General features: G+C 43.6%; 1 protein-coding gene across 4 annotated transcripts in view; it reads right to left on the reverse strand.

The window, feature by feature from the left end:
• Positions 1-17,027, reverse strand: part of LOC139750238 (uncharacterized) — a 568,158-nt gene that overhangs the window by 130,743 nt on the left and 420,388 nt on the right. Inside the window, exons 1-2 of one of the 4 annotated variants that reach the window (XM_071664737.1) lie at positions 1,551-1,655; positions 651-730 (exon numbers count right to left, since the gene is read on the reverse strand). The exons of the other annotated variants lie outside the window; for them this stretch is intronic. The gene's annotated coding sequence lies outside the window, so the exon portion shown is untranslated. Of the gene's footprint in view, positions 1-650; positions 731-1,550; positions 1,656-17,027 lie in introns of those variants that run through there. 4 annotated transcript variants of the gene reach the window in all.

Here is a 17,027-nt window from a genome sequence, read left to right on the forward strand (position 1 = left end):
TATCCCTTTCTCCTGCCTCCTCATGTCCAATCATGGACCCCATTCTCTGTTTCCCCCATTTCCCGCCTGCAGCGTCAGCCTCCCGCCCTCACTTCTCGTTCTCTGATCTGATGGCATCACTCGTCGTGTTCCTCAGAGCAACCCGGGCCAAATGTTAGTTGGTGTTACGGCCGTAACCATTGCCAGTAAGGTTTACCCGGTCTTTGAATGGGTTTGTTCGGTGGGTTAAGAGCGAGCAGTTATCACAGGTCAAGCCTTGCATGGCAACCTGTACTTTGTGCCTTTGTTGTACTTTTGTAAATGTATAATGATAAATACACGGGTTATACACAAGTAATAATAGATACAGGAAATCCTACAGGCAGATATATACAACTGTTTGTACACGAATGAACACATACACAAATACTGACGCACACAGACACTGCCTCACACACAGACACACATACATAAACTTCAATAACTATGAAACAGGCAGTCATGCATGCCCCAATATCCCTGACATATGCGCGAACATACTGGTATGTACACTACACAGTGACATGCATGAGCGATCAAACTTTCATTCGTCCTTGTGCACATACAAACGTGTCTCCCCATATGAACATGCGTGAATACGCGATACAATAGGGGTATAACTTGTCACTCACGCCAGCAACAGCAATCACGAGTCGAGGGTCTCCGTTGAAGGATTCGCTGCTTCGATCCACTGTCTCGCTTACTCAATTACCTGGAAGGAGAGGATTAAACACGTCAGAATAGTTTCGTATGAGCTATGATTCATTATTCGTGAAGCAAACACATTCGACCAATCGGCATACTTATTGATGACGTGTGGGGCGTAAGGAGGGCAGATGTTGTCGTGCTGTTAACAGTAGCAAACACGTAATGTGAACTAGTTTCTCAAACGTCCCAATTGTATTACTAGTTTTAGTCCAACACCTTCTTACCTAACACTAGTATATATATATATATATATATATATATATATATATAGGACGAAGGCCAGTGTACTACATGTATATGGATAATTCAAGTTATTCAACTCTTATTTTTAGATATCTCTTGCCCAGCTACGTACATTAGTCTTCAGAAAAAAAAATCTTTATGTATAACAAAATTGAAATATATGACGATTCATACAAAGCGATTAAAAGTATCCTTAAACCTTACCTAAATGACCAAAAAACTTAGAATAACAAGCGAACTACACATATATCCTTATAAAATACAAAAACACAAATTCTCCAGGGTTCTCTATATATGTAAATATAAAATCATACATGATAGCACAACGTAGCAACCGAGATTGTGCATAGATTAATTCCAGCAAAATTTCCCCGTGTAATCCGAACGGGTGGAAAAAAAATATATCACACCCGGGTACATAAACCTGAAAACCGACCCGGCTCATTTGGAGCACAAGTGAAGCCCCAACCTGCGAAAAGAAGATCCGGAACACACTCTCCATCCAGACGAGGAGAGGGGGTAAACATACCCTGATGAGTGTATGATCTAAGAATACAAGATGATTAGCAATATACACTTACGAAATTCCACACAATATCCACACACAGTACGAAGCGGATGCAAGTCCTCGTAAAATTTGAAGGGGATCCACTCTCCTTGACGTCTGCTTCAATACTGACTCGTTGTCTCGGTCGTAGTTTCGGAGTGAGATTTCGTCATATGTTTCGACAAAATTTTACAAGACTGGTAAAAAAGTCACTGATATGTTAACGAATCTCACTCTGAAATAAACTCGAGCAGATGGAGTCTGGTTACACCTACATATACCTATATATATTCAAATGTTCACAAATTCTTCCATGTAAATAGCTGTTCGAAAACAAAGGAAACGTACCAGTTTAGTAAGATATTTTCCACGTACTTATTTCACTCGTCCCTGAGCTCTATCTCCCACAAAACATTTCCTCACATGTATTCGTCACCTCGGACGACAGAATCAACATCTCACCGTGGGGCCTCCTCCTATTTTTCGTGCTGTCTGCATTTAAATGTAATGAATGTTCACCATCCCAGGGCTGAAGTCTCTTATTTACAAACGGGTTGGGGGGAAAACCACACTGGTCTTTTCTCATGGTATGGAAGATTTGGACATAGCTAGCGTTGCTTTCGTAAAATATAGTAAAAATACTAATGAGTGTAAAATGACTTCCCCCTCCCCTTATATTTTTCTTTTGGACATACAAGAATCTTCAGTCATTAGGTGTAAATATACACAGTTTGTTAAAATGATCTAGAGACCTAGGGAAATGTTTCATCTCTCACGAGGTCAAGTGGATGTCAAAAGGAAGATTAAAAGGAAAGTATTATAAGCATCGTCCTCACACACTCACGGGGGAACATCATTTACCTTGCGACTACCGCCACGCACGCACCGCCGGATACGCCAAACTGTTACACAGTTACAGAGAAAGACATCAGAGGGTTATCGACGACGCCCTGTGCACACTAGAGATGGAGGGATATCTATAATATTTCTCCTGTACTATAAACGTTTGGTGGGTACAGAAATACCCGTCTGCGGAGACGAACTCGATCAGGAAATTGTGAGCGATTTCAATTTAAGATAAAGTGAAGGTGCCGGAACTATAGCCTATTTTTCTCTCACGGGCCTTGCGAGTGGTGGAGAGATGATGGTTGGCGGCGGGGGTGGTGGAGCGAGGGTGAAGCGAATAGTGGTGGTGGTGGCGGTGTTTCGGGTGGAGAAATGACGAGTGGCGGAGATGGTTTGGTGGTGGAGCGAGGGAAGGGGGTGTAGAGATGTTCTAGTGATCGGGAGACTAGAGACAGAGATGCTGGAGGTGAAGTTAGTACGGTCGAAGGGTGTTATGGTGGAGGCATGTTGAGGGAGAGACGGGTGGCGGAGGTAAGAACGCAAAAAGATGACTGTTGGAGATCTTCACCCAAGCGTCTCCAACTATCTGACGAACTTTCTTTACTGCACTTCATCACAAGGTAAAGAGATCAAAGCCAAAGCACTCATGCATAATACAGGGCAGGGAACTCCACTCCTCCAAAACAAAGGCTTGTCAGATGACAGCGAAAGAATGCTTCATAAGGCAATTGAAACTAATACAACGGGGGTATCAGCTGTGCATACCTCCTAACAATGTAACATATTTTACCGTTCCTCTGGTGCGGAGTCATATGTTCCTCTCAGATCATTAAGGGAAGTATATTGTGATCTTATTATCCAAGATCGCTGAGGAGAGGAAAAATAATTCAGATTATAATGGGGGCTCTAAAGGACCTCATTAAGGGAAGTAATTAGCCACGATTCCATTATATTCTCTTATGGTCCAGGAACACACGTATTTGGTCTCCATCGTGCCGTTTTTTTTTTTTTTTTTGAGACTGGGTTCGAAATCTCTACCTGATTATGAGTGTAATTACCAACTTCGTAAATATCTAATTGTGCAGTACATGGAGGGAGTTCTAAACGCTCGTGGGGCTCCATCTCTTAAACCTTCACTGCTACCATACAACTTTATAAACTTGTGTATGCAGTCCAAAACCACACTTTCACATCTAGATTATTTCAGCCATTACTCTCAAAATAAAGTACTTCTTTAAGTTCACGTTAAGGCTTCTGTTTGTTCTATCCTTGCATCATTTGAAGTATTGTTTTCTGTTAACTTCACACAAACTCTTTACCATGGCGGCCAAATATAAGGTTCTCAAACCTTTTTTTCTGTAATTCAACTATTCTGATTATAGTACAGTCTTTGTTGCCCTCTTCTGGACCTTTTCAATTCGTTCTTTGTGCTTCTTGAAGTATGGTGACCAAACCTGAAGTGCATTTTCTAGTTTTGTTCTTATGTAGGGGGTGAACAGGCTGCTGAATATCTTATCTACATACTCGCATGCTACTGTATATTCACCAGCAGACAGTGAGTTTCCTTTACTATTCTCCCAATGTAGGACTCTGGTGACATGTTGGGGACGATGTGTGCTCCTAAGTCCCTCTTTCAAACAGACTCCTACAGCTTATTTCACGCAAGATTATATTTACATTCGAAGCCATCTCTCGCCGTGTCCCATCTTCATAACTTCTCACCGATGATGTGACTATAGCGTCTTCCACCATGAAACTACTTTCGAACTCAGACGAGTCAAAAACCGCTAACCACAACGCCGAGTAGATGCATGTGTGTGTGTGTGTGTGTGTGTGTGTGTGTGTGTGTGTGTGAGAGAGAGAGAGACTGCGATGACTTCATCTGATGAAGTAATGACTAATTACCTGTACAATGACCAGTGATCAGTTCTGATGACTGCCATCTGGCTGAATGGCGACAATTCCTTGGAATGTAATGACTAATAATTGTTTATATTCAGTTTCATACTTGGTAGCATGATGGCTGGGTGCAGTGACTCCTACACGGTCCTCTGACTACACCAGATCACTGCCCTGAACACCCATGACCACAGGGTCACTCCATCCGTGACCACAGGGGCACACCATCCATGACCACAGGGGCACTCCATCCATGACCACAGGGGCACTCAATCCATGACCACAGGGTCACTCCATCCGTGACCGCAGGGGCACTCCATCCATGACCACGGGGGCACTCCATCCATGACCACAGGGGCACTCCATCCATGACCGCACGGGCACTCCATCCGTGACCGCAGAGGCACTCCATCCATGACCACAGGGTCACTCCATCCATGACCACAGGGGCACTCCATCCATGACCACAGGGGCACTCCATCCATGGCCACAGGGGCACTCCATCCGTGACCACGGGGTCACTCCATCCGTGACCACAGGGGCACTCCATCCATGACCATAGGGTCACTCCACCACGTATGCGTTAAGCAAGTACAAGTAAATCGATGCCGACCGGGTGGAGACTTGAAAAGTCCTTGTGGACGTACTCAAACGCTTGCAACTTTCTGACCCAGAGGGGGAGGAGGAAGTTTGGACAGAGAAATTCAAGGGACAGACGAAACGTGCAAACTCTCAAGAGAACGTCAACAGGTGACAGAGGGATGTTTGGGTGATCCAGAAGAGGAAGAAATATTTGTCATCTAACGCCAAATGAATATCAAGGTTTGATTATACTGTTAAACCTTCGCAGAGAGAATGAAACTCGTGTAAAGAGATGGCGCAAATGATGAGTAAAGAGCTTAAATTCGGTAGTAACTGAGCCATTGAAAATACCTTTAAGACTGAAGAACCAAATACATATTCATAAATAGTGTCTAATCTCATTTGAGACACTCCTCCATTAGCATCAACACGTCTCGAAAAGACCGTGAGGAGTGTAACCATGCACTTTGTCTAGTCAGATGTCGAGTGTGCCTCTTTCATAAAGTTGCAGACAACTGGAGAACTCTATATCTTGCAGGGGTCGGTGGTTCATTCTCCATGTCTCCCGATCACTGTGGTGGACCGAGTCATACGAGTCCATCTGGTGGTGTTGGCACGACGCGGTGTGCCTGGTCATGCCTTGCATCAGATGAGAACTCGATATTTAGCTCTCACGGAACACATCAGTGTTACACAGTGTTGTGTAGAAATCAGGTTAATTCATCTGGCTGAAAAGGGTATATAACTAAAGTCTTAATGTTGCTTCAAGACACTTCAAAGGCCGTAATCTTCATCCTGTCAAAAGAGAACACCAGCTGTGCTGCATCCAGAACATGCACCAAGCGCTGGCAGTGCCAAACACACAGGTCTTTCAACGTTCCTGTTTTGACTCGCTGCGCATCTATATGGCATCTTCTGTTCGTCGCTCGTGCATCAGTGTGTGTGTGTGTGTGTGTGTGTGTGTGTGTGTGTGTGTGTGTGCGATGCTTTGGTAAAATAAAAACAGTTCACGAAAAAACGACAACGATCGTGGTTTCCCGTTCCGTACGTCACCCTGGCTGAAAGACAATGCAAGTCCACTCGACTGTCACCTTCCTGATATGAGGAAGGCGGTTCGAATACCGCCGCAGCAGCTGATGCTGTGCTGGTTACACACATGTAAACTTTCTCACACTCTCAAAACTTTCCTTTCCAATGAGTTTCCTACGTTTTCTGATATTCTTTTTTATTTTTTGTCTCGTTTTCCTTTTCGGCGAAGGGAATTTTTGTCAGTTATCGAGTCCTGTCCAAATCTGCCGGGTGGGGTGGAGTTGGGTAGGGTGGGGATCCTCCTCTCACGTGATCCAATTATGAAACGAATTTATGTTTCACGTCGACTCTTCGCGGTCGCTTTCAATGAGAGCGTCGGGTGGGTAGGTGTCTATCATAATGACCAAGTTGTATACTGCGGGTTCTGCTACGTCATGAGATGTAAGCGGATACTGATGTAAACTGTTGTAGTTAATGGCGTCTTGAGTGGAACCCTTTGTACAGTGTCTTTGGCCCTTCCATGGACGGCGTCATCTTGGACGTCTCTCCGTCTTTACGAGAGATCCAACACCAAGAAATCAAAAGACAGGACCTACAGAGGTGCTAAGTACCTTGTCCCATAACGATGACTTGTCGAAAAGAAAACTACAAATGATGATAAACAGTGACTGAGACGTTTCCCGCTAGTAATGTAGATACGAACTCTCTTTTTTTTTTCTTTCTACTCATGATAATGCAGTCTCAAGCGCTTTCGTATAGTTACATCGCTTGACACTTCGTATTTCCCGTTTCCTTGTGGTTTTACCTGCTACTTAATGCACTTTTTGCATATCCCAAATGGAATGCCATTAGCATCACATATCAAATCCGATTCATCAACAACCACCTGTGGATAATACCTATATTCCTACGATGTGAAAGCGTCGAACTGGAATTAACAACCACTGAAATTCAATCTATTACCACTGCAACACATCCACCTCCCTCCCCATCCACATGGAATTACAGTCACCCTAAATCAGGCACGCCACACCCTGATATCTACAGTATGGTCAAAATAAGCATCTTCCAACACAAGCACACCGTCATTAATAGCACTTTATAGTTAAGGAGAAAATATATAATCATGAAGCAATTAACGCACGTAGTATGGGAGACCGCTTAGCAACCCAGCTACCTCCGTACGGTGACCATATATCACAACCTATAGCCCAATTAATTGCCCTCGTGGCCTAACATATACGCTCCACCGTAAGGTATAATGTACATATATCATAGCAATTTAGTAGACTGCGAAAAAAAAGCGCAAGCCCACAAGATCTTCCTTATGGCTCAACACACACACACACACACACACACCATAGTAACTATTATGTAATAACAACGTAAGGCACCTGACACACACCCCTCTCCCTCACAAGGACCGTCGACCCTCCCTAGATCGTCCGTCTTTCACTTGGCCTCTAGCGAGTGAGACACGCTCCATCCACTCACTCGCGATGGTATGGTGATAATAACGATCATAACAGCTGTACGCACAGCTGTGCTGGCTACAGCTGCACAGCACCACCAATGCCGCTGCCGCCACTGTCCATCACTGTCAGTTCGCATCGCCATTTACGGGACAGCGGCTCTGGTCCACACGTCCCGTCTGTACCCCTGCTTTACTGGGCCCCTGTCTACTGGCTAAGATCTGCAGGTGAACCCCTCGTACTAATAGCTGGTTTTATTCTTTTCCACCGCTGGTTTGTCTGTGGCCGAGATACCCGTGTGTGGACGGGGTTTGATCTGCATGAGTCTGCCTGTCTCAGACGGTGTATGACTGACAGTCTTTGTGTCTAGTGATCAATCGACCCATCTTCTTTGACTCTATTTCCATTCAACTTTTGAACCGACTTCCTAACGGGTTTGTGTCTTAGTTATTAAACGGTTGAATTTTTACTGTTGAAAATGTAACGTGACTATTGAATACAGTATTACAGATTATTGTAATGATGATATCTGTTCACCAGGCTATAACAATGTGTTGTCTATCCGACAATATCTGTTACTAGGCTAATAACATTATGTCGTCTATCCATATATTGTGTCGTTTATGGGACTGGTCTATAACAGTGTGTCGTCTATCCATATTCCAGTTATGATAACAATAACTGCGAGCTAATAATATATCTATACGCAAGATTAGTTATATTCTGAAAAAAAAGTAAATGGTAGTGACTCCAAGCCCATAAGCCTGAGTCAGAAACCCTTCTAGTGTTCTGAGCATAAGGCAAACCAACACATACATCTATGACAATGGACATCTGATATTCTCAGCTCGCTCGAAGTGGTTTTAGCGTCCGGTCTGGGACGTCACAATTCAGAGCAATGATGATGAAATGATGTCTTTCGATCGTGAATGTGTGTGTGTCTCTCTCTCTGTAATGATCAACAGTATCGTAATATCTACACATCTGAGTAATCCGTTGTGTTCATAACGTACAGATTTTCAGGGAGGTTGTTATAACGTAAAGGGACAACACGGGGAAAGCTAAGTTACGTCGTTAAGGATAATATCGAAGTGGATAAAAATGATATCGATAAAAAACACACACGCAACGAAGAACGTACACATTGTTTAAGGGGAATAAAATATGATCAGGTGTAGACTAGAACCTTTCTGAGGATGGTGGAGGACTCGGAGACAGATGATGTTACTAGATTTACGATGATGATGATGAACGATGATGATGATGATGAAGGACGAATGAGTGAGATAATGATACGAACCGACCCGAATATGATCATGCTGGACGGCTGGTCCAAAGATGATGATGATGATGATGATATCTGTCTGTCTCCCTGCCTCAGTGATCCCTCCTCCGCTGTCTGACCCAGATATGAATAATGGTGGCTGATCTATAAATAGTGAGGGGGTGGGTGGCACCACACCGAGATGATGATACTGCTTGACCTTGGTACAGCGGCGCTGGCTGACCTCAGATACTGATGCTGCTGACGAAGATAATCCTGGTTGACCTGATGGTGAGGGTGATGCTTGTAGACCCCGATCGTCACCTAGGTTAAGCTGGTGATTAACCATGGCGGCGGTGGACTGACTGTTGGTTTACCTTACCTTTAAGTTGGTTTTGGAGGGCTTTTACCTTCCCCTTACACCCAAGATAACTTGAAGAAATTCGAAGTTGCTGAGTTGGGTCGCTGGTCGACCAAACTGTTGGACGCCGCGAGCCGTAAACCCAAAGCCTAGTTAGTCTGGTACATTTAATAAATGCATGTGCAGCGCCTTCTTAAATTTTCCCCCACCGCGCACCCGATGGCGTATACAACAGCTTCGGGTAATTTGTTTAATAGTCTTGGTGCATTTCCACATTTCAGTTCCTAAGATTTATTGACGGAGTCTTTCATCCCTATCATACCACCGGAGAACTATCATCTGCAAAAGGATGATGATACGAAACCGTCTCTTATCTGCGACAGAGTCAAGTATGAAGATGAGGATCAGCTGAGGGCGAGTGATGTTCCTCGAAGTCAAATCTTTCTTCCCCTGAAGGCACTAGAAACAGCGTGATTCACAACGTGTTGTGCTCTGTTCGTTAAAGAGTTGTATATCCATCCTCCATTTTTTTCCCCCCCACCAATTACTCTTAACGCATTATGTGTGTAATGACACCGCAAGTGTTGCGAAGTCTGTGAATACCACGCCTCTACAATATCATCATAGTGATGAGGCAAGTCAGAGAGGTTCAATCTTCCCGACCTGAAACTACATCGTCTTGGTTTATGTAGAACATTTGATCACATAAACCCGGTCAGTTTACATGGTAAGACTATCTCACAAAATTCCAAACTAATAACGTGCGATGTCATAGCTGTTTGGACGGCAGATTCTTTGGGACTGCTTTACTTCCTCCTGCATGCAGTGGTGTTTTGCATTTATCTTTAAGACGGAGTTCCGTGGTCCTGGTGCCGGGGTAGAATGGAAGTGCATTTTCTCAATGGAAATCACGAACTCCTGCGGCATGCTGAGCAGGTCTGCCGTGTCTAACAGGAAGGACTGTTGTTAAGGGAGAAGTCGGTCGGCTCGATTATCTCTAAAATAATTTCTGGCTCGCTGAACACAGATCCATTTTTGCATTTTCATTATCTCACTCATCTCGTGGCAATTACCCGCATATGTTCAGCTCTCTTGTGTTCGTAGTGACTTAATGGAAGTTGTGGTTCTCGATTTGCGTTTTGCGTGCGATCATATATATATATATATATATATATATATATATATATATATATATATATATATATATATATATATATATATATATTCCTATGAGTCCACGGAGAAAATGAAACACGATAAGTTCCCAAGTGGCGTCCTAGCTTCGTCTCTTCGATGTATATCAACGACTTATATTTCTCTCTTGTGTCTCCCCTGATCATGTGATTATTACACGAAAGTGCACTTGGGAAGTTTATATATATATATATATATATATATATATATACATATATTATATTCAATGTATCCCTGCTGGCTCTATCTTCCTTCTTCTTCTTCTTCTTCTCCTGAGACTCGTATGAATTTTGAGTTACGAGCTAATTTCTTCTAAAAAGTTTGTTTTTTCTTTGCCGAGTGAGCTGTAACTCTGTCAAGTCCGGAACTCGTCTACGTCTCGTATAGAAAGAAGGTTCCTTACTCATTCTGGTCTCCCTCGCCTTGCACTCTTTCTCTCAGTGGTATACGTCTGTTGCATCGATGACCCGGAGACCACAAGGACGCTGTTGATGCAGATTCTTAGCTGAAGATATCGCTGACTCCATGATGCTGAGCGACCCAAAGATGACACACTGTTGGCTGGCCTGGAGATGCTACAACATCAGGTCTGATCCACGAGCGATAGGTCGCCTTTGGTTGACTTGAAGATGACCCGTAGATGACACTGGGAGACCCGGAGACGATGATGGGTTTGAACTGATGACGCTGTGTTGACGTTCCAATTTTTGGAGATGAAAATGATGATAACTCACCAGGGATTGATGACGCTGGCTGACTCAAGAGAGATTACCGATGCTGCCGGACCTGAAAATGAATTTTTTTTTTTTTTCTCCCGTCGATCCAGAAATAATGACGATAAATAAAGTGAGGATAATTATACTGCCTGACGGGAATGTGATGATGGGAGCTGCTCCAGGGAGATGTATGTTGCTGTCCAACCCAGAGAGAGGGAGAGTGAAGATGATGGATGGTCTGCAGCAAGGTACGTTGAGTGAAGGGAAATTTATGATGCTGGTTGACCAGGAGTGGATGATGCTGGCTTACTAGGAATGGATGGATGGTCAAGAATGGATGATGGCCGAAAGTGAACAGATGATGTGGGCAAGCTTACCAGGAATGGATGATACCGGCTAACCAAGACTGGATGATGTTGGCCGAACAGGAAAGAGCAATTATGGCTGACCAGGAATGGATGGTGCTGGATGACCAGATATGGGTGATACTGGCTGACCAGGTATGGATGCTGCTACCTGATAACAAGCAGAATCCTGGTTAACCCAAATACAGCGATGCTGGTGAGTTCAGAGATAAGTATGGTAGTTGTACTTCAACTTCTTTTCAATCTATCAAACGTAAAATCTTCAGACACCTGGAGGAATATTAACGTACTGCTTGTTATCACAACATTTAGACATGATTTTCCATACGATAAGGAAGAGAACCTCGCTCTAACTGAACTTCCTATGACACTTTCTTCATCAAAGGGTTTTTTCGTACTGACAGACAGCTAGCTATCATTCATTTCCATATATGTGATAAACACCTCAAAAGTCGTTTTCGACGTATGCCACTGGAAAATCAAAGCTACTAAATCGAAACGAACTTCAGATGATTTAAGAAGCTTTAAGAAAACCTATGAATAGCACGTAACAGTGCTATTCATAGCACTGTTTCACTGTACGTGAAAAAACTTCCACGTCCATATAACATGTCAATCACATGATGACCAATTACTGTACGTGACCTCGACTGTTACATGGCTGGTTCATCAAGGAACTGTAATAACCGTCTGTCAGTCAGTGCTTCGCGGCCTCTCTCGACGCAGATACCATTTGATGAATCACTGCTGGCCATCCAGTCCTCTTGTCACTGCAGGCCAACTGTACTCCTCCAGCAATACACGAAATTTGTTAACGAGTCAAAACGAAATTCGTGTACCTTTCTATCCTCTGCATCGGTAGTGTCCTATGAAGCGATCGTCCTCCAGGCATTCATCCGATGGGCTTATTCGTCCCAGATCAAACCAGTCGAGTTCGTGATGGTATAAATATAGCGTCCAGTCCCATCATCGTAGGCTTAGGCTGATCCGCTCATTTATTCGAGTCACACAATCCCAGATACTAATCTGTTTCAATCATTTCAACCGGTTTATCATATATGGACCTGACTATGTACGAGTCGTCCTGAGTTGGTCGGACACACTCACCCATGTGTTACCAAGCGCCTTAGACACACACACCCGTGTGTTAGTGCCTCAGACACACTCATCGTTGTATTACCAAGTGCCTCAGACACACTCATCGTTGTGTTATCAAGTGCCTCATACACGTTCGTCGGCATGTTACCATAGACCACAAACACACTCACTGCCAAGCTACCATCGAACCGATGACCTCCGACAACCTCATAGCTATATTACCAATGTCCTGAGACAATCCTCATAGAAATGTTAACCACAGGCCTCAGACACCCTCATCAGTATGTTACTGTAGGTCTCATACACCCTCATCAGTACGTTGCCCCTCATCGGTGTGCCCCCGCTCCCATCCAGCCGCCAAAATCTATACATCTGAACCATCAAGGTGCAAAATAAGTTAATGGCTAGGTGGCAGGGTAATGGCCTGTGGCAGGTTAATGGTCGGCGGCAGGCTAATGGCCTGCTGGCTGGCTGGCGGTGTCCAGCTGCTGGCGGGGTCGACCCACTAACACCAACGCCATACATGGGCGGCTGTGGATTGTGGCGGGTCTTCCTACCCTTATCACGTACCCGGCCACGCCTCCCACTTTACGGCTACTATATACAGGCGGCGTGACGCACGCACTAACCCACCCTATAACATATTACAGTGACGGGAGGTCGCTCCCGACGATAGTCGCTCAACCCACACACTTGGCTGTCTGTGGTGGACCTCATCTGCGTGCGTGATGTACTCGCAGGTCACAATCCTATTTGTAATCTAAAGACCCTGGTCATCCTTAACTCTGCCTCAGACTGTATACGTTGCATTTACTATATGGTCTGGGTAAAGGCTATTAAGAGTGGTATTACATTTAGTGAAGTATATACGAAGCCACGTAACAGTATTACATTCAGTGAAGTATATACGAAGCCACGTAACATCTGTATGTTTCTGAATTGCTTAATTTACGGGTACTCTGGGTTATGGCCGGCCAGTCTGCCACCGCTCAGTGTATCTGTTCATCATATCCTGCGTTTGCCTTCTCTCAAACCTGACCTTTTCCTGCTTAGTTGAGTGTACTCCATCCAGTCTTTGTTCTTGGGGTCAAAACACTGTGTTTCAGTAATATAGGATGGGAAATACCACAAAGAATTGGAGATTTTAGCAATTTTCTACTTCAGACACATTTATAATGTCTACTGCCATAAAAATATTATTAGCTATCATTAAATCCAATTATGGATGATTAGAATATTTTGGAAAATATGGGACCATTTCCATCCAAATGAGATTATCAGCGAGGCAGACGAAGGAGGGCAGACGAGGAACTGAGGGAAGAAAGGAATGTTAACTGCTTGGCGTGTGGTAAAGGTCATGGTGGTCGTTTGCGGTCCTGCTTCTTCTGCTCTTGTTTAACTCCTTGTCTTCCCGACATGATGATACTCAAAGACGGATTGGAACCCTGTCATATCCTCTGAGTCAGTATCCAGTCTCCGTATAACGGGTTCCAATAGCATCGTGTACCTCGGTGTCCTGACTCGAACTTCCAACAAAGGCCCTGCCTAAGGATTCAGATCATGGTCTCCTTCAGTGTATGTAGTGCAACGACTTTCGTACTCCCATTGTGAATCTGGCTTCAATCTCGCCGTGCACTCCAGCAATTCTGTCTGTTTTTCTCTAAGGAGGAGACAAGCTGGAGAGGTTTATTCTAGTGTGGGTCAAAGAGGTCACGGATACTTGCTTGAAATTCTCATTTTCTGTGTACTTACCATGAAATTTTGACAGTAATGTAGACGTGGCCTGCTTCTCTCACAACCAACCCAGTGTGATGTTCTGGTGATGAATTAGTACAATCTCGAATCGAAGTTACATTTCACAGGTTGATTAAGTTTCCTTTCAAGTCTAAAGTCGTTCCTCTACATCTGCAGGAGTAAAATTCATCAGCCATTGTTTTCTAACAAACAGCTGTGTTATATGTGTATTACGTTGTAACGTGTTACTCTCTTTCATACCTCTCATACAACGTGCATGAGTTGTCATCATCAGCAAATATATTTCGATATGATTCAGTATGTTCAGGCAAGCCATTTTAAATAGATTCCGAAACTGAGGAAATCCTAACTGTAAGCCGGAAGGGACATACGTTGTATTTCCCTCTCTGTTACTTGACTTTAATTTCACTTAATAAAGGCCCTCTAACTTCTGTGTACTCTCGTGAGAGATGGTACCAAAGAGCTTCTGATAATCGGTAATAGAAAAAAAAATCTAACCTTCTTCTCTATTCAATAACATTATTCAGAATAATATTGGGAGATTGTTTGTGCAAGATGTCATCCAGATTCTATGTTTCCTCTCACTTAAGTAGCTCATACGAATCAGAAAAATCTTCTGGTTCTTTACTAATTATATTCATAAACTTTTTGCAATCCACGCTTGTCTGTGACACAAGCCCAGATTAATGTCATTTATTATCTTCTCAAATATAATATTTGTCCTCAATCACTATTATCTTATCAAAATATAAGTACTATATATTTGTCCCTAATCACTTCACTGATACATATCTCTCTTCCAGCGAACTCCACAGACAACCCCGGGGGCGATGGCGTCTAAAGCATTCCTTGAGTACAAATGGCGAGATAACATCCGATCCATTAGCTCTGTTGGGGTCCACCTGCTTCAGAAGTCTGACCATCTGTGTCCGGACATATCATGTCAGTATTTCCCAGCGATCGTATCTCCTCTCACACCGACAGTGTTGGCAGTTCAGAGTCCTCCAAGGTAAATATAATATACTTTGTATCGTACTGCTCAACATTTCACGTACACCGCCGTCTGTATCAATAACTCCATCCACCTCAGTTCCTCCGTCTTGCTCTTTGATCCTGTGCTGGTTACTAGTGCCATCTTGCCAGATCTATCAAACGGTTTCGGAAGATCGTTGGATTGGTTCTCGAAGGTGCTCTGACATTTCCTTCCCTTCCTCGTCCTTATACATATATATATATATATATATATATATATATATATATATATATATATATATATATATATATATATATATATATATAATCACAATTACTTTATATCCATTTCAACATAGTTCAAACTTCCATTATCATCAATGCTTCTTATGACTGAGCATGGCTGACTGAGCTGAATCGACTGACCTGACCTGAGTCACAGTTGTGGGAAGGCCTGACTCCCAGTCTTCTCTTCCCGTAGGGAAATAATGAGCCGTGATCTGGGTAGCTGGTGGTGGCAGCTGCCAGTTCCATCCACTGCTGGAGACACATAATTGGAAGGTCAGTGGATGGTACTAGAAGCTGGGCGTCCAGAGCCTGGTCTTTGTGAAAGGCCTGTGAACATATGGTCTATTTCCAGGGTGATGATGATGATGATGGTGTTATTTGAAGACGAGTTGTTCGTGTTGAGGGAGAGAGATGTGGCCTGGCGAGGGAGGGATGTCTCTTAAGGTGTCGTAAGACTGAATCTTTCTCACCTACAGAGATCGGGTATCTCGTAGAATCACTGGTTCGTGTTCTCGTACAATTACAGTAAGGTAGAAGCTTGCTATATACTACTTAGCGAATTTCCTATTGACTATCATGTGTGGACAGATAACTTTGTTCTGTAAGGCAACATGATATGCTACTGTTCTTGCATACAAGTCCACCACCACGAGAGGCAAGGTTGTTGTATGAGAACACATGTTGTGGTTGTCGAAGAAACTGGTGTAAAGCTACGGTTGTAAAAGAGAGTGGTACTAGGCTGTGGTTGTAAATGACAGTGGTGGACACCTGTTATTGTAAAACAATCAGTGGACATCTATGGCTATAAAAGACAGAGGTGTTCAGCTGTGGTTGTAAAGGACAATGGAAGGCATCTGTGGTTGTAAAAGGTAACGGTAAACACCTATTGCTTGTAAAAAGCAAGGTGTAAAAAAAGAAAATGGAGGAAACCTGTGGACAAAAAAAACGTGAAGCATGGACACCTGTGGATGAAAAAATGTAAAGCATGGACACCTGTGGTTGTGAGAGAGAGAGAGTTGTGGACACCTATAGCTGTAAAAGAAAGTTGAAGAACACCAGGAGTTGTAAATGATAACGATGAACAGCTATGGTTGTAGAAGACAGCGGTGAACACCTTCGGTTGTAGGAAAATCCGGCGAGACGCAAGGTGTATCTGTATATAAGTGTAGTTGTTACAACACAGTGTTGTGCTGTACCAATGTGTGTGTGTGTGTGTGTGTGTGTGTGTGTGTGTGTGTCATCGTCTCCTCTCAATATTACCTCGAGGCCACAACGAACAACACAAACCTCAAGATGGTCGTCCAAACAGCTAGAGACGGTGAGCGGACTACCCACCCCCTCTTTGTCTTAATTACAGTTCCCGTTTTCTTCAAATGTGGACACGCACACAAAAAAAGGGAAATGGCGGGGAGGGATTCCTAGTCGACTTGGGATCTGGGACGACGGCTTATCGGGGCATCGACACGTCGAAGGCCAACCCTGAACACACATAATTTCTTTTCGACTTTCTTTTTTTTCTCTTTCGTCTCTGCACCAGGAGAGATACACATCATGAGCGCTAATTATCTTCCATTTGCTGCCCGGCTGAAGATCGTATATCTCCACAACGAACTGGATAATTGACTTGAATTAGAGTCGCTTACATTCACTCGAATGGTGACGTATTCGTT

Source organism: Panulirus ornatus, chromosome 9 (genome assembly GCF_036320965.1).
Source record: "Panulirus ornatus isolate Po-2019 chromosome 9, ASM3632096v1, whole genome shotgun sequence".
In the NCBI taxonomy this organism is placed as follows: domain Eukaryota; kingdom Metazoa; phylum Arthropoda; class Malacostraca; order Decapoda; family Palinuridae; genus Panulirus; species Panulirus ornatus.